Below are 18239 nucleotides of genomic sequence, written 5' to 3'. Positions count from 1 at the left end.
GAATTTCAGAATGTAAAGCAATGGGAACCGCAAGGTTAAACTAGCACTGGCAAAGCCAAAAAGTCTTGCCTACGATAGAGCTATTGGCTTTTCAAATGTCTTTTAGCCATGCTGGACAGAAGCATGACTGCTGTTCAGCTTGGCTAAAAGTTAGCTGTGTGGCATACAGTAATGTGGCATAAAGGAGAGTGGCATTGAGGAGAGTGGAATAGAGTGGTGTAGATTGGAGTGGCATGTGATGGTTTTAGAGTAGCGTAGAGCGGAGTGACATAGAGTATAGTGACAGAGTTGCGTGGAGTGACATAAAGTGGAGTGGTGTACTGTAGAGTGGCATACAGATGAGTGACATAGAGTAGAGTGGCATAGAGTTGAGTGGTGTAGAGTAGAGTTCCACAGAATAGTTTAGAGTGGAATGGTGTACTGTGGAGCAGCATACGACGGAATGACGTAGACTAGATTGGAGTAATGTAGAATAGATCAACTTTGAGTAGAGGCATAGAGAAGATTGGCATATAGTAGAGTGTTATAGAGTAAAGAGGATTAGAATAAAGTGGTGTAGCGTGGAGTGGTGTAAAGTGCCATTGTGTGGAGTAGAGGGTTGCAAAGTGGACTAGCGTAGATTGAAGTGGCAGAGAGTGGAGTGGTGTAAAGTGGCGTAGGCTACAGTGGTGTAGAGTGCAGTGGCGTAGAGTGGCATTGTGTGGAATGAGGTGGTGTAGAGTAGAGTGTAACAGAGTAGAGTGCCATAGAATAGAGTGGGATGGAGTTGCATAGAATTGTATGCTGTGGGGTACAGTAGTGAAGGGTGGAGTAGAGTGGCATAGGGAGGTGTGGAGTGGCATAGAGAATAGTAGCATAAAATGGACTTGTGTGGAGTGTGGTGTAGAGTGGAGTGGCGTAGAATGGTGGGGCATGGAGTGGCATAAAGTACAGTGGGGTACTGTGGGGTGGCAAAGAATGGAGTAGAGTAGAGAGGCAGGGAGCAGAGTGGCTTGGAGTGGAGTGATGAAGAGTGACATGGAACAGAGCAGTGTGTAGTAGTGTAAAGTGGTGTAGAGTAGAATGGCGTAGAGTAGACTGAAGTACACTTGCGTGGTGCACACTGCTTTAGAGTTGCATTGTGTGGAATGAAGTGGCGTAAACTTGACTAGCATACAATGGAGTGGTGATGAATGGAGGGTCATAGAAGGGAGTAGATTGAAGTGCAAAGAGTAGAGTGACGTAATGTGTCATAGAATACAGTGGAATATAATGAAGTGGTGTGCCTTGGCATGGCGTTGAATAGCATTGTGAGGAATGGATTGGCATAGAGCAGAGTGGGGTAGAGAGGAGTGAAGTTGCATAGAATGACATAGAGTAACATATAGTAAAGTAGTGTGGTGTAGAGTGGCATAGAGTGGCACAGTGTGGTGTAGAGTGAAGTGGCATGGAATGGCATGGAGTCAGAGAACAGTGTGTCATGGAGAGGGGTGGCAAAGAATTAGGAGGAGTGGAGTCAGACTGCATGAAGTAGAGTGTTGTGGAGTTGAGTAGCATACAGTCGAGTTGCATGGAGTGACACTGTGGTGTAGAGAGGAGCAGAGTAAAAAGTGGCATAGAGCGAAAAGGTCTACAGGACAGTAGTGTAGAGTGGCATAGCATAGAGTAGTGTGCAGTAGAGTGGCATAGAGTAGAGCGCATGTAGTGCCATTGAGTGATATTGTGTGAGATGGAGTGGAGTACAGTGAAGTGGCATGGAATGGAGTAGTATAGAGTAGAGTGGGAGAGAGTAAAGTGGAGTGGCATAGAGTAAACTTGAGTAGAGCGTAGTGGGATAGTGGAGTGGCATGGAGTGGAATGGAGAGGCACAGAGTAGGGTAGAGTGCAAAAGAGTGGAATGGCATGGAGTTGAGTGGAGTGGCATAGAGTAGAGTGGCATTTTGTGGGGTGGAGTAGAGTGGCATGGAGTGGCATACAGTAGAGTGGAATAGAGCTTAGTGGTAGAGAGTAGAGTGGCTTAGAGTGGAGTAGAGTAGCATGGAGTAGAGTAGCGTAGAGTAGAGAGGGGTGGAATGGAGTAGAGTGGCATAGAGTTGAGTGGTGTACAGTGGCGTAGAGTAGAATGGGATAAAATAAAGTGGCGTACAGTAGACTGGAGTAGAGTAGCATAGAGTGGAGAGGCATAGAGTGGAGAGGAGTAAAGTAGAGTAGAGTGGAGTTGTATAGAGCAGAGTTCAGTTGAGTATTCTAGAGTGATGTAGAGCAGAGTGGCATAGAGTCACATAAAGTGGCATTCTATGAAGTAGGGTGGCGTAGAAAGGAATGAAGGGAAGTGGCATAGAGTAGAGTGGAGTGGAGTAGAGGGGCATAGCAGAGAGTGACAGGGTGGAGAGGCATAGAATGGAGTAGCATAAAGTGGAGTGAAGTGGCGTATAGTGGAGTGGCATAGATTAGAGTGGCATAGAGTGGAGTGATAGAGTGGAACAATGTAGATTAGAGTGGAGTAGAACTGAGTAGAGTGGAGTGGTATAGAGTTGCACAGTGTAGAGTACAGTGGCACTGAGGGGAGTAGAGTATAGTCATGTAGAGGAATACAGTGTGAGAAACTAACTAAAGTGTCATTAGAGACGGCATTTAGGGTGAAAAATAAGCTGTATGCTTGTCATGAATGTTGGAAAGCACATTGCACATCCAAGAATGATACAAAAACACTTTTAAAATATAAAAAATAGCGTACTGTAAAAAGACGAAAAGAACAGATGTACTTGGTCCATCCTCCATGGAGGAATGAACACAAGAAAGGAAGATAAATCTATGGGAGCTAAGCAATCGAAATATTGCAAATGTGAGTGACATAGAAAACAATTAATGGTAAGTAAGCTATGGGCGTGTGGTAAGCCCACTGAATTCTAAACAATATGTCTCACAGCACATTCACTGTGTACGCAAGACATAAAAAGGTGTGACTAAGAGAATTCTGAGATTTAGAGCTTGACAGCAATTCACAACCCAACCAAATTGAGCCCTATATAATAATTTACAACAGAGCCAAAGTACACCTTTTATACCCCCAATGGTGGAGGTAAGATATTCAGCAGACACATGGTCTCCCAGTGCTAAAGGATTTTAGCTAGATGTGAAGTGGGCGAAGTGCCCTGAAAACATTATAAAAGTAGGACACGTGCTATAAGCAGACATCACTTCCTTGGCAAGGCAGAAGAAAGGGCACTTCAGAAGGAAGAAATGAGAGGTCTGAGGAACAGACAGATAGCTCCCCTATGGGCAGAGGTGGCGGGAGCATGGAACACTCCTGACATGACTATGATGACGATGCAGATGGGCCTCTTAACTTGCGGAGTTAGGAGCACGACAAACACACCTCTCCTAGACCTCCCTGGAAGATCATACACTGGGGAGGGTTCCCCTGGGTCCCTTCCCCCCCCCGGCTGGGCCCCATACAGCTGTAGACACACTCACACGATGCGTAGTTAGGTCTCGTTTCTGGGCAAGTTGTTTGGCTTGCTTGTTATTTGTTGTAATAAGAGATGATGAGTACCTGACGTGCCAGAGCTGGAAATGGTGGCAACCGACCACCCTGCTCCATGGGCATACAGCGCTGAACCGGAGACCCACAGGAGGCCCACACCACAGATCACAAGCCTGCTTACAGATTTATGCAAGGAACAGCCCTCAGCGTGGTGGTAACATAATATAATAGCAGTAATGGGGAACTGTTCAAAAGTTGTCATGGAAAGGAGATTCATACAGCTCTGCAACCTGTTACAATCCTGTGAATAATATGTACCATCTGAAATACCAATAAATAAAAAAAATAAAAAATCTGCTGCACAACTTAGGGTAAGGCTGGTGTTGTAGTGGTAGATCTGAGGCCCTAGGAGAGCTGGAGACCCCACAGAGGTACAGCAGCTCAGAAGTCCACTTAGGCTTCATCAGGGACCCGTTTTGTGACTTGAAAACCTATTAATGCAACAATAAAGGGGTGAAGTAAATGTCATCAACATTGCATAAACTGGTGTTCTTTGCAGTTTTTTTAATAAATAACAGCGCCTGGAAGCCCTTCTGACTGTGAAGGTTTGTTTAACAAATAGTGTTGTAACAACATAAAAGAGGGGGAAGTGTAAGACAGTTGCACGGATAGGTTAAACAGATCGTCATAAATAAGCCACATGCACCGATGCATCTGTACAGGTTTGTAGACAGAAAGGCAGGTATGTAGCTGTTAGTAAATCATGGATGAGATATAATCAGCTTCACAGAAACCGCTGTAAATCACATGCGCCTGCTTTAGAAATAACCACGCCACAAAGACCTTGGTAGTCAGCATGTAGGCTTTAAAGTGTTAACATAAACAGAGATGGGCAGAAATAGGCAGTAAGGCAGATACCCAGATTGAAATAGAAAGTAAATAGAAAGCACATGTAGTAATAGACGTGGACCGATAAGTATATAGAGAAGCAGCTGTTGGTACGAAAATGGGATCACATATGATCAACTTTGGGTGGACTGTCAGGATTTGAAAACGGTTACTTCATACCAAAAAAAAACATAGCGCCAAGATGTCCTCCTCAATGTCCCTATGAGCGTTATAGTGTTAACAAAGCATACAGCCAGGCATCAACACTCTGTTAGACAGGTTCACAGTCACGCACAGGTAGGTGAGCAGATAGATAAGCAGGCACACAGGCAAAAAGATGGATGGACAGATGAATGGATCAATAGATGGACGGACCTCTCTGTCAAACATGAGTCAAATGTAGGGATGGGCGTAACCAGTGTAACTCACTGCAGTGTAATTACGCGAAATTACAGCAACATTATGCGAGGTTGTATAGAATTACACAAGGGTATTTTCCTGGTGCAAAATACACGCTCGGATCCGAAAGGAACCTGATATACACTTTGCACAAGAAAATCGCTCTAAATGCAACAGAACTGGCACAACAGCCGCTGCTCGCGCTCTTTTCCTCCGCTCTTGGGTAGATGTCTTTCCCCACATTACTCCAAATTCCACAAAGGAGCGTAATTGTGTAATTCACGATTCAACCACGACTAATAAACTTGGCTTAAGTTTTAAAACTTTCCCTCTAGCTGCCCGGTGATCCGTCGGGTGCGGGATGATGAAGCCAAACGCTGATTGGGTGAGCGCGCCTCTCAGTGTCTTTCTCCGTCGCCTCTTTCTTTCAGACCCTTGGGAGCTCAGTCTTACTTTCTATACAAATATTTATTTTTAGACCTTTTTTCTTCGCGGCCTGAATTGCTGCAAAAACTGATATTTGACTAGCAGGATCCCTTTCAACATTGAAAGCTACTCCGCGTCAGTACAGGAGCCTCGGCGCTGCAGGTACAGGAGACACAGCCATCCATCCCTCTTGCTGACCGGGTCCCGTGAAACCAAACTGTAGCTCATACTTTTCACATCAGGACCGCCACAAACGTAAAAGCGCAGAAAGGTGAAATAAATAATAACATTGTTAACGCGTTCTTCAAAGACATTTAATTTCACCGTTGAAATTAGGTTCAAGCTCTTAACTCATGTAAATATTAAGAAGTGAGAATAAAAATGCTGCCCAACTGCTGTGACATTGCCACCCGCAATGCCGTGACTCGGATTCGAACCGAGGTTGCTGCGGCCACAACGCAGAATACTAACCATTATACGATCACGGCGAGCTACTTGGGCTCTGAAAAGACTACCCTGGTGTGGCTCTGATAGGCTGAAAAAAGGTCACAGTGTCCGTGGAGTGGATAGATTTAGCATTTGTTTAAAACCCATCTTTTCAAGTTAGATCAGGGTCTTTTCTTTGAGTAGCAGATCACAGCAAATATTTACCTCTCTGCTTCCAGTGACAAGACTCCCCATAAACCAAGAAGCCCAGACTTCTTAACAAGATCCACCACTCTGCCCTGCAAGTCTCAAGTGTTCTATGACTGCTGGGGTCGGGGAAGTGAACACTGCAAAAACTTAATCCACGGCCGACCAAACTCCTCCAGGCCAGGAGGGGCTCGGAACAGGCCCCCACATATTGTTGTTTTTTTTTTTCTGGGTGTCTCTTCAGACACATTCAGCTGCTTGGTGCATACTGCTTTAGAGTTGCATTGTGGAATGAACTGGCGTAAACTTGACTAGCAAACAATGGAGTGGTGATGAATGGAGGGTCATAGAAGGGAGTAGATTGAAGTGCAAAGAGTAGAGTGACGTAATGTGTCATAGAATACAGTGGAATATAATGAAGTGGTGTGCCTTGGCATGGTGTTGAATAGCATTGTGAGGAATGGAGTGGCATAGAGCAGAGTGGGGTAGAGAGGAGTGAGGTTTCATAGAATGGCATAGAGTAGCATAGAGTAAAGTAGTGTGGTGTAGAGTGGCATAGTGTGGTGTAGAGTGAAGTGGCATGGAATGGCATAAAGTCAGAAAACAGTGTGTCATGGAGAGGGGTGGCAAAGAATTAGGAGGAGTGGAGTCGGACTGCATGAAGTAGAGTGTTGTGGAGTTGAGTAGCATACAGTCGCGTTGCATGGAGTGACACTGTGGTGTAGAGAGGAGCAGAGAAAAAAGTGGCATAGAGTAGAAAGGCCTACAGGAGAGTAGTGTAGAGTGGCACAGCATAGAGTAGTGTGCAGTAGAGTGGCATAGAGTAGAGCGCATGTAGTGCCATTGAGTGATATTGTGTGAGATGGAGTGGAGTGGAGTACAGTGAAGTGGCATGGAATGAAGTAGTATAGAGTAGAGTGGGAGAGAGTAAAGTGGAGTGGCATAGAGTGAACTAGAGTAGAGCGTAGTGGGATAGAGTGGAGTAGCATGGAGTGGAATGGAGAGGCACAGAGTAGGGTAGAGTGCAAAAGTGTGGAATGGCATGGAGTTGAGTGGAGTGGCATAGAGTAGAGTGGCATTCTGTGGGGTGGATTAGAGTGGCATGAAGTGGCATACAGTAGAGTGGAATAGAGCTTAGTGGTGGAGAGTACAGTGGCTTAGAGTGGAGTAGAGTAACATGGAGTAGAGTAGCGTAGAGTAGAGAGGGGTGCAACGGAGTAGAGTGGCATAGAGTTGAGTGGTGTACAGTGGCGTAGAGTAGAATGGGATCAAATAAAGTGGGGTACAGTAGACTGGAGTAGAGTAGCATAGAGTGGAGAGGCATAGAGTGGAGGGGAGTAAAGTATAGTGGAATTGTAAAGAGTAGAGTTCAGTTGAGTATTCTAGAGTGATGTAGAGCAGAGTGGCATAGAGTCACATAAAGTGACATTCTATGAAGTAGGGTGGCGGAGAGAGGAATGAAGGGAAGTGGCATAGAGTAGAGTGGAGTGGAGTAGAGGGGCATAGCAGAGAGTGACAGGGTGGAGTGGCATAGAATGGAGTAGCATAAAGTGGAGTGAAGTGGCGTATAGTGGAGTGGCATAGATTAGAGTGGCATGGAGTGGAGTGATAGAGTGGAACAATGTAGATTAGAGTGGAGTAGAACTGAGTAGAGTGGAGTGGTATAGAGTTGCACAGTGTAGAGTACAGTGGCACTGAGGGGAGTAGAGTATAGTCATGTAGAGGAATACAGTGTGAGAAAGTAACTAAAGTGTCAATAGAGACGGCGATTAGGGTGAAAAATAAGCTGTATGCTTGTCATGAATGTTGGAAAGCACATTGCACATCCAAGAATGATACGAAAACACTTTTAAAATATAAAAAATAGCGTACTGTAGAAAGACGAAAAGAACACATGTACTTGGTCCATCCTCCATGGAGGAATGAACACAAGAAAGGAAGATTCAGTCTATGGGAGCTAAGCAATCGAAATATTGCAAATGTGAGTGACATAGAAAACAATTAATGGTAAGTAAGCTATGGGCGTGTGGTAAGCCCACTGAATTCTAAACAATATGTCTCACAGCACATTCACTGTGTACGCAAGACATAAAAAGGTGTGACTAAGAGAATTCTGAGATTTAGAGCTTGACAGCAATTCACAACCCAACCAAACTGAGCCCTATATATTAATTTACAACAGAGCCAAAGTACACCTTTTATACCCCCAATGGTGGAGGTAAGATATTCAGCAGACACGTGGTCTCCCAGTGCTAAAGGATTTTGGCTATATATGAAGTGGGCGAAGTGCCCTGAAAACATTATAAAAGTAGGACACGTGCTATAAGCAGACATCACTTCCTTGGCAAGGCAGAAGAAAGGGCACTTCAGAGGGAAGAAATGAGAGGGCTGAGGAACAGACAGATAGCTCCCCTATGGGCAGAGGTGGCGGGAGCATGGAACACTCCTGACATGACTATGATGACGATGCAGATGGGCCTCTTAACTTGCGGAGTTAGGAGCACGACAAACACACCTCTCCTAGACCTCCCTGGAAGATCATACACTGGGAAGGGTTCCCCTGGGTCCCTTCCCCCCCCCCGGCTGGGCCCCATACAGCTGTAGACACACTCACACGATGCGTAGTTAGGTCTCGTTTCTGGGCAAGTTGTTTGGCTTGCTTGTTATTGTAGGAGGCTGGACTGGCTTGTAGTGAGTACCAAGGGGTACTTGCACCTTGCACCAGGCCCAGTTATCCCTTATTAGTGTATAGGGTGTCTAGCAGCTTAGGCTGATAGATAATGGTAGCTTAGCAGAGCAGCTTAGGCTGAACTAGGAGACGTGTGAAGCTACTACAGTACCACTTAGTGTCATATGCACAATATCATAAGAAAACACAATACACAGTTATACTAAAAATAAAGGTACTTTATTTTTATGACAATATGCCAAAGTATCTTAGAGTGTACCCTCAGTGAGAGGATAGGAAATATACACAAGATATATATACACAATAGCAAAAATATGCAGTATAGTCTTAGAAAACAGTGCAAACAATGTATAGTTACAATAGGATGCAATGGGGAAACATAGGGATAGGGGCAACACAAACCATATACTCCAAAAGTGGAATGTGAACCACGAATGGACCCCAAACCTATGTGACCTTGTAGAGGGTCGCTGGGACTATTAGAAAATAGTGAGAGTTAGAAAAATAACCCTCCCCAAGACCCTGAAAAGTGAGTGCAAAGTGCACCAAAGTTCCCCTAAGGACAAAATAGTCGTGTTAGAGGGAAAATGCAAGGAAAACACAAATCAGCAATGCAACAATGATGGATTCCTGACTGAGGGTACCTGTGGAACAAGGGGACCAAGTCCAAAAGTCACAAGCAGCTCGGAGATGGGCAGATGCCCAAGAAATGCCAGCGGTTGGTGCAAAGAAGCTCTTACTAGGCTGAAGAACTGTGAATACTGCAGGAACGACAAGGGCTAGAGACTTCCCCTTTGGAGGATGAATCCCCCACGCCTTGGAGAGTCGTGCAGAAGTGTTTTCCCGCCGGATGGACGCCAACAAGCCTTGCTACACGCAAATCGTGCGTTTGGCGTTTTTGGACGCTGCTGGGGCCCAGGAGGGACCAGGAGGTCGCAAATTGGACCTGCAGAGAGAGGGGACGTCGTGCAAGACAAAGAGTCCTCACTAAAGCAGGTAGCACCTGGAAAAGTGCCAGAAACAGGCACTACGAGGATGCGTGAAACGGTGCTCGCCGAAGTTGCACAAAGGAGTCCCACGTCGCCGGAGACCAACTTAGAAAGTCGTGCAATGCAGGTTAGAGTGCCGTGGACCCAGGCTTGGCTGTGCACGAAGGATTTCCGCCGGAAGTGCACAGGGGCCGGAGTAGCTTGCAAAGTCGCGGTTCCCAGCAATGCAGCCCAGCGAGGTGAGGCAAGGACTTACCTCCACCAAACTTGGGCTGAAGAGTCACTGGACTGTGGGGGTCACTTGGACGGTGTCGCTGGATTCGAGGGACCTCGCTCGTCGTGCTGAGAGGAGACCCAAGGGACCGGAAATGCAGCTTTTTGGTGCCTGCGGTTGCAGGGGGAAGATTCCGTCGACCCACGGGAGATTTCTTCGGAGCTTCTGGTGCAGAGAGGAGGCAGACTACCCCCACAGCATGCACAAGCAGGAAAACAGTCGAGAAGGCGGCAGGATCAGCGTTACAGAGTTGCAGTAGTCGTCTTTGCTACTATGTTGCAGGTTTGCAGGCTTCCAGCGCGGTCAGCGGTCGATTCCTTATCAGAAGGTGAAGAGGGAGATGCAGAGGAACTCGGCTGAGCTCATGCATTCGTTATCTGAAGTTTCCCCAGAGACAGAGACCCTAAATAGCCAGAAAAGAGGGTTTGGCTACCTAGGAGAGAGGAAAGGCTAATAACACCTGAAGGAGCCTATCAGCAGGAGTCTCTGACGTCACCTGGTGGCACTGGCCACTCAGAGCAGTCCAGTGTGCCAGCAGCACCTCTGTTTCCAAGATGGCAGAGGTCTGGAGCACACTGGAGGAGCTCTGGACACCTCCCAGGGGAGGTGCAGGTCAGGGGAGTGGTCACTCCCCTTTCCTTTGTCCAGTTTCGCGCCAGAGCAGGGGCTAAGGGGTCCCTGAACCGGTGTAGACTGGCTTATGCAGAATTGGGCACATCTGTGCCCAACAAAGCATTTCCAGAGGCTGGGGGAGGCTACTCCTCCCCTGCCTTCACACCATTTTCCAAAGGGAGAGGGTGTCACACCCTCTCTCAGAGGAAGTTCTTTGTTCTGCCATCCTGGGCCAGGCCTGGCTGGACCCCAGGAGGGCAGCTGCCTGTCTGAGGGGTTGGCAGCAGCAGCAGGTGCAGTGAAACCCCAGGAAGGTCAGTCTGGCAGTACCAGGGTCTGTGCTACAGACCACTGGGATCATGGAATTGTACCAACAATGCCAGGATGGCATAGAGGGGGCAATTCCATGATCATAGACATGTTACATGGCCATATTCGGAGTTACCATGGTGAAGCTACATATAGGTAGTGACCTATATGTAGTGCACGCGTGTAATGGTGTCCCCGCACTCACAAAGTTCAGTGAATTGGCTCTGAACAATGTGGGGGCACCTTGGCTAGTGCCAGGGTGCCCTCACACTAAGTAACTTTGCACCTAACCTTTACCAGGTAAAGGTTAGACATATAGGTGACTTATAAGTTACTTAAGTGCAGTGAAAAATGGCTGTGAAATAACGTGGACGTTATTTCACTCAGGCTGCAGTGGCAGGCCTGTGTAAGAATTGTCAGAGCTCCCTATGGGTGGCAAAAGAAATGCTGCAGCCCATAGGGATCTCCTGGAACCCCAATACCCTGGGTACCTCAGTACCATATACTAGGGAATTATAAGGGTGTTCCAGTAAGCCAATGTAAATTGGTAAAAATGGTCACTAGCCTGTCAGTGACAATTTGAAAGTAATGAGAGAGCATAACCACTGAGGTTCTGGTTAGCAGAGCCTCAGTGAGACAGTTAGGCACCACACAGGGAACATATACATGCACACCTATGAGCACTGGGGCCCTGTGTGACAGGGTCCCAGTGACACATACATATAGGCCACAAACCTATGAGCACTGGGGTCCTGACTAGCAGGATCCCAGTGACACATAACAACCATACTGAAAACATGGTGTTTTCACTATGAGCACTGAGGCCTGGCTATCAGGATCCCAGTGAGACAGTGAAAACAGTGACAAACACCCTGACATACACTCACAAACAGGCCAAAAGTGGGGGTAACAAGGCTAGAAAGAGGCTACCTTCTCACAGTTATTTGTGGTAATAAGAGATGATGAGTACCTGTCGTGCCAGAGCTGGAAATGGTGGCAACCGACCACCCTGCTCCATGGGCATACAGCACTGAACCGGAGACCCACAGGAGGCCCACACTACAGATCACAAGCCTGCTTACAGATTTATGCAAGGAACAGCCCTCAGCGTGGTGGTAACATAATATAATAGCAGTAATGGGTAACTGTTCAAAAGTTGTCATGGAAAGGAGATTCATACAGCTCTGCAACCTGTTACAATCCTGTGAATAATATGTACCATCTGAAATACCAATAAATAAAAAAAATAAAACATCTGCTGCACAACTTAGGGTAAGGCTGGGGTTGTAGTGGTAGATCTGAGGCCCTAGGAGAGCTGGAGACCCCACAGAGCTACAGCAGCTGAGAAGTCCACTTAGGCTTCATCAGGGACCCGTTTTGTGACTTGAAAACCCATTAATGCAACAATAAAGGGGTGAAGTAAATGTCATCAACATTGCATAAACTGGTGTTCTTTGCAGTTTTTTTAATAAATAACAGCGCCTGGAAGCCCTTCTGACTGTGAAGGTTTGTTTAACAAATAGTGTTGTAACAACATAAAAGAGGGGGAACTGTAAGACAGTTGCACAGATAGAAGGACGGATAGAAGGTTAAACAGATCGTCATAAATAAGCCACATGCACCGATGCATCTGTACAGGTTTGTAGACAGAAAGGCAGGTATGTAGCTGTTAGTAAATCATGGATGAGATATAATCAGCTTCACAGAAACCGCTGTAAATCACACGCGCCTGCTTTAGAAATAACCACGCCACAAAGACCTTGGTAGTCAGCATGTAGGCTTTAAAGTGTTAACATAAACAGAGATGGGCAGAAATAGGCAGTAAGGCAGATACCCAGATTGAAATAGAAAGTAAATAGAAAGCACATGTAGTAATAGACGTGGACCGATAAGTATATAGAGAAGCAGCTGTTGGTACGAAAATGGGATCACATATGATCAACTTTGTGTGGACTGTCAGGATTTGAAAACGGTTGCTTCATACCAAAAAAAAACATAGCGCCAAGATGTCCTCCTCAATGTCCCTATGAGCGTTATAGTGTTAACAAAGCATACAGCCAGGCATCAACACTCTGTTAGACAGGTTCACAGTCACGCACAGGTAGGTGAGCAGATAGATAAGCAGGCACACAGGCAAAAAGATGGATGGACAGATGAATGGATCAATAGATGGATGGACCTCTCTGTTAAACATGAGTCAAATGTAGGGATGGGCGTAACCAGTGTAACTCAATCAATCAATCAATCAAAGGCATTTGTATAGCGCACTGCTCACCCGGAGGGTCTCAAGGCGCTGGGGGGGGGGGGGGAACGCTACTGCTCGAACAGCCAGGTCTTGAGTTGCTTCCTGAAGGCGAGATGGTCTTGCGTTGTCCGGAGGTGGATGGGGAGGGAGTTCCATGTCTTGGCTGCCAGGTAGGAGAAGGATCTTCCTCCGGTGGTGGCTCTGCGGATGCGGGGGACGGTGGCGAGAGCGAGGCTGGCGGAGCGGAGCTGGCGGGTGGGCTTGTGGAAGGTCAGGCGGCTGTTGAGGAACTTGGGGCCCAGGTCGTGGAGGGCCTTGTGTGCGTGGGTGAGGAGTCGGAACATGATTCTTTTGTTGACGGGGAGCCAGTGCAGGTCTCTCAGGTGTTCGGAGATGTGGCTGTGTCGGGGGATGTCCAGGATGAGTCGTGCTGAGGCGTTCTGGATCCGTTGGAGTTTCTTCTGGAGTTTGGCGGCGGTGCCGGCGTAGAGGCCGTTCCCGTAGTCCAGCCGACTGGTGACGAGGGCCTGGGTGACCGTCTTCCTGGTCTCGGTGGGGATACACCGGAAGATCTTTCGAAGCATGCGCAGGGTGTTGAAGCATGAAGATGAGACGGCGTTGACTTGTCTGGTCATCGAGAGGGAGGAGTCCAGGATGAAGCCTAGGTTGCGAGCGTGGTCCGTTGGCTTGGGGGTGGCTCCCAGGGCGGGGGGCCACCAGGAGTCGTCCCAGGCGGATGGTGATGATCCCAGGATGAGGACCTCCGTCTTGTCTGAGTTCAGTTTCAGGCGGCTGTTCTTCATCCATTCGGCGACGTCTTTCATCCCTTCGTGTAGGCTGGCTCTGGCGGCGTCCGGGTCGCTGGTGAGGGAGAGGATCAGCTGGGTGTCGTCGGCGTAGGTGATGATCTTGAGGTTGTGTTGACGTGCGATGGTTGCGAGGGGGCTCAAATAGACGTTGAAGAGGGTGGGGCTGAGCGATGACCCTTGTGGAACTCCGCAGATGACTTCGGTGGCCGCTGACCGGAACGGGGGGAGGCGGACTCTCTGGGTTCTTCCGGCGAGGAATGAGGTGATCCACTCCAGGGCCTTCTCCTGGATGCCGGTGTTGTTCAGGCGCTGTACCAGGGTGCGGTGGCAGACAGTGTCGAACGCTGCGGAGAGGTCCAGGAGGATGAGGGCCGCAGTTTCTCCATTGTCCATTAGGGATCTGATGTCGTCTGTGGCTGCGATGAGGGCGGTCTCCGTGCTGTGGTTGGCTCGGAAGCCGGATTGCGAGTGGTCGAGGGATCCGTTGGTCTCGAGGAAGGCGGCTAGCTGTCTGTTGACGGTCTTCTCGATGACTTTGGCAGGAAACGGGAGGAGCGAGATGGGGCGGTAGTTCTTGAGGTCGGAGGGGTCTGCAGTTGGTTTCTTCAGCAGGGTACTGATCTCGGCGTGTTTCCAGCACTCCGGGAAGGTGGCGGTGTTGAAGGAGGCATTGACGATGTCACGGAGGTGGGGTGCGATGATGTGGTCGGCCGTGTTGAAGATGTGGTGTGGGCAGGGGTCCTTAGGGGATCCGGAGTGGATGGTGTTCATTGTGCGTGTTGTGTCTTCGGTGCTGACTGGGGTCCAGGTGCGGAGGGTGGCGTGGGGGGCATCGGTTCGGTGGTGGGGTTTGTGGTTGGTGGGCCGAAGCTGTTGTGAATGTTGGCGATCTTGTCGTGGAAGAAGGCTGCGAGGGAGTCGCAGAGGTCTTGCGAGGGAGTGATGTCATTGTTTCCGGCGTCGGGGTTGGAGAGCTCTTTGACGATGCTGAAGAGTTCCTTGCTGTTGTGGGTGTTGTTGTCCAGTCGTTCCTTGAAGGCTGTCTTCTTTGTGGCGCGGATCAGTTGGTGGTGTTTGCGGGTGGCGTGTTTGAGGGCCGTCATGTTGTCTGTGGTCTGGTTGGTGCGCCAGGTGTTCTCCAGGGAGCGGCAGTTCTTCTTGGAGGTGATGAGCTCGTCGGTGAACCAGGAGGCTTTCTTGCTGCTGCGTCTGCTGGGGGGGTTCTTCTTCAGTGGTGCGAGGGCGTCTGCGCAGTTGGTGATCCACTGTGTGAGGTTGTTGGCGGCTTCGTTGGGGTCCGTTGAGCTGGTGGGGGGGTTCTGGCTGAGGAAGGTGGTGAGCTGGTCGCCGGTGATCTTGTTCCAGCTCCTGCGGGGGGTTTGTTGAGGGTGGTGGTGGGTCGTCGTTTTACTGAAGCTGAAGTGGACGCAGCTGTGGTCAGTCCACTGGAGATTGGTGGAGTGGCTGAAGGTGACATATTTGCTGGATGAGAAGACTGGGTCAAGCGTGTGGCCGGCGTGGTGGGTAGGGGTGGTTACCAGTTGCTTGAGTCCGAGGTTGGCCAGGTTGGCCAGTAGAGCAGTGGTGTTGCGGTCCTTGTCGTCCTCCAGGTGGAAGTTGAGGTCCCCCAGGAGGATGTAGTCGGTGGAATTGATGGCGTGGGGGCTGACGAAGTCTGTGATGTCTTCGCTGAACTGTGTGCGTGGTCCCGGTGGTCTGTAGATGAGGGTGCCTCTGAGCGTGGTCTTGGGGTTGGTGTGTATCTGGAAGTGGAGGTGTTCGGCGGAGGTGAAGGTGTCATCGGAGTTGGTCGTGATGCGGATGGTGTTCTTGTGGATGATGGCGATGCCTCCTCCTGTCTGGTTGACGCGGTCCCTCCTGGTGATTTTGTAGCCTTCTGGGACGGCGATGGCGACGTCGGGTGCTGAGGAGGCGTTCATCCAGGTTTCCGTCAGGAAGGCGATGTCTGGTGCTGTCGAGTCGAGGAGGTTCCAGAGTTCAACGGCATGCCTGTGAACGGAGCGGGTGTTAAGCAGGATGCACATCAGGTGTTTGTTGCTGGGGCTCAGTTTAGTAGGTGCAGTGTTGGGTCGTAGGCTGGTGAAGCGGCAGGTCAGGCAGGTGAAGGGTCCGTGGGTGCGTCTCGGGGTGGCTCGGTAGCAGGCGGTGTTTCGGCCGGCGTTGAGTGCGTGGAGGGTTCTGGCATCATAGCTGTGCAGGGTGTGCTGGCGAGGGCGAGGACCAGGGGGTCTGGCGCTGGGCGCGGTCCAGGCACAGACGGGCGCAGACGGGCTTACCTTTGGCGCACCTTCGGCGCTCAGTCGGTGCTCCCGCTGCGCGGTCGCTCTGGGGGCGTCATAAGTAAGGAGCCGGGAGGGAGGAGCAGCTGGGTGGCGGGAGCGGTCCGGCGAATGGAATCACAGGGGGGCGGGGCCACAGGGAGGCAGCGGCGGGAAATCCCAGGAGCAGCGAGCTAAGGAATCTGCAGGCAGGAGGCGGCAAAGGCAGGCAGGAGCGGCAGCAGTGAGTGGGGTGACCAAGCCCTGTGGAGGGCTGAGCGGTCACACTCTGTGGTCCCCTTAAGTAAGGAGCCGGGAGGGAGGAGCAGCTGGGTGGCGGGAGCGGTCTGGCGAATGGAATCACAGGGGGGCGGGGCCGCAGAGAGGCAGCGGCGGGAAATCCTAGGAGCAGCGAGCGAAGGAATCTGCAGGCAGGAGGCGGCAAAGGCAGGCAGGGGCGGCAGCAGTGAGTGGGGCGACCAAGCCCTGTGGAGGGCTGAGCGGTCACTGCAGTGTAATTACGTGAAATTACAGCAACATTATGCAAGGTTGTACAGAATTACACAAGGGTATTTTCCTGGTGCAAAATACACGCTCAGATCCGAAAGGAACCTGATATACACTTTGCACAAGAAAATCGCTCTAAATGCAACAGAACTGGCACAACAGCCGCTGCTCGCGCTCTTTTCCTCCGCTCTTGGGTAGATGTCTTTCCCCACATTACTCCAAATTCCACAAAGGAGCGTAATTGTGTAATTCACGATTCGACTAAGACTAATAAACTTGGCTTAAGTTTTAAAACTTTCCCTCTAGCTGCCCGGTGATCTGTCGGGTGCGGGATGATGAAGCCAAACGCTGATTGGGTGAGCGCGCCTCTCAGTGTCCTTCTCCGTCGCCTCTTTCTTTCAGACCCTTGGGAGCTCAGTCTTACTTTCTATACAAATATTTATTTTTAGACCTTTTTTCTTCGCGGCCTGAATTGCTGCAAAAACTGATATTTGACTAGCAGGATCCCTTTCAACATTGAAAGCTACTCCGCGTCAGTACAGGAGCCTCGGCGCTGCAGGTACAGGAGACACATCCCTCTTGCTGACCGGGTCCCGTGAAACCAAACTGTAGCTCATACTTTTCACATCAGGACCGCCACAAACGTAAAAGCGCAGAAAGGTGAAATAAATAATAACATTGTTAACGCGTTCTTCAAAGACATTTAATTTCACCGTTGAAATTAGGTTCAAGCTCTTAACTCATGTAAATATTAAGAAGTGAGAATAAAAATGCTGCCCAACTGCCGTGACATTGACACCCGCAATGCCATGACTCGGATTCGAACCGAGGTTGCTGCGGCCACAACGCAGAGTACTAACCACTATACGATCATGGCGAGCTACTTGGGATCTGAAAAGACTACCCTGGTGTGGCTCTGATAGGCTGAAAAAAGGTCACAGTGTCCGTGGAGTGGATAGATTTAGCGTTTGTTTAAAACCCATCTTTTCAAGTTAGATCAGGGTCTTTTCTTTGAGTAGCAGATCACAGCAAATATTTACCTCTCTGCTTCCAGTGACAAGACTCCCCATAAACCAAGAAGCCCAGACTTCTTAACAAGATCCACCACTCTGCCCTGCAAGTCTCAAGTGTTCTATGAGTGCTGGGGTCGGGGAAGTGAACACTGCAAAAACTTAATCCACGGCCGACCAAACTCCTCCAGGCCAGGAGGGGCTCGGAACAGGCCCCCACATATTGTTTTTTTTTTCTTTTCTGGGTGTCTCTTCAGACACATTCAGCTGCTTGGTGCATACTGCTTTAGAGTTGCATTGTGTGGAATGAAGTGGCGTAAACTTGACTAGCAAACAATGGAGTGGTGATGAATGGAGGGTCATAGAAGGGAGTAGATTGAAGTGCAAAGAGTAGAGTGACGTAATGTGTCATAGAATACAGTTGAATATAATGAAGTGGTGTGCCTTGGCATGGCGTTGAATAGCATTGTGAGGAATGGAGTGGCATAGAGCAGAGTGGGGTAGAGAGGAGTTAGGTTGCATAGAATGGCATAGAGTAGCATAGAGTAAAGTAGTGTGGTGTAGAGTGGCATAGTGTGGTGTAGAGTGAAGTGGCATGGAATGGCATAGAGACAGAGAACAGTGTGTCATGGAGAGGGGTGGCAAAGAATTAGGAGGAGTGGAGTCGGACTGCATGAAGTAGAGTGTTGTGGAGTTGAGTAGCA

General features: G+C 49.2%; 1 non-coding gene across 1 annotated transcript; it reads right to left on the bottom strand.

Moving 5' to 3' along the window:
* Nucleotides 1-17330: 17330 nt before the first annotated feature.
* Nucleotides 17331-17402, bottom strand: TRNAH-GUG (transfer RNA histidin (anticodon GUG)). Its single transcript has one exon. It is a non-coding gene; the product is annotated as a tRNA-His (tRNA).
* Nucleotides 17403-18239: the final 837 nt, after the last annotated feature.

This window comes from Pleurodeles waltl, chromosome 12 (genome assembly GCF_031143425.1).
Source record: "Pleurodeles waltl isolate 20211129_DDA chromosome 12, aPleWal1.hap1.20221129, whole genome shotgun sequence".
Classification (NCBI taxonomy): Eukaryota; Metazoa; Chordata; class Amphibia; order Caudata; family Salamandridae; genus Pleurodeles; species Pleurodeles waltl.
The sequence above is the reverse complement of the archived record's forward strand: the minus strand, read 5'-3'. Positions and strand labels throughout refer to the sequence as shown.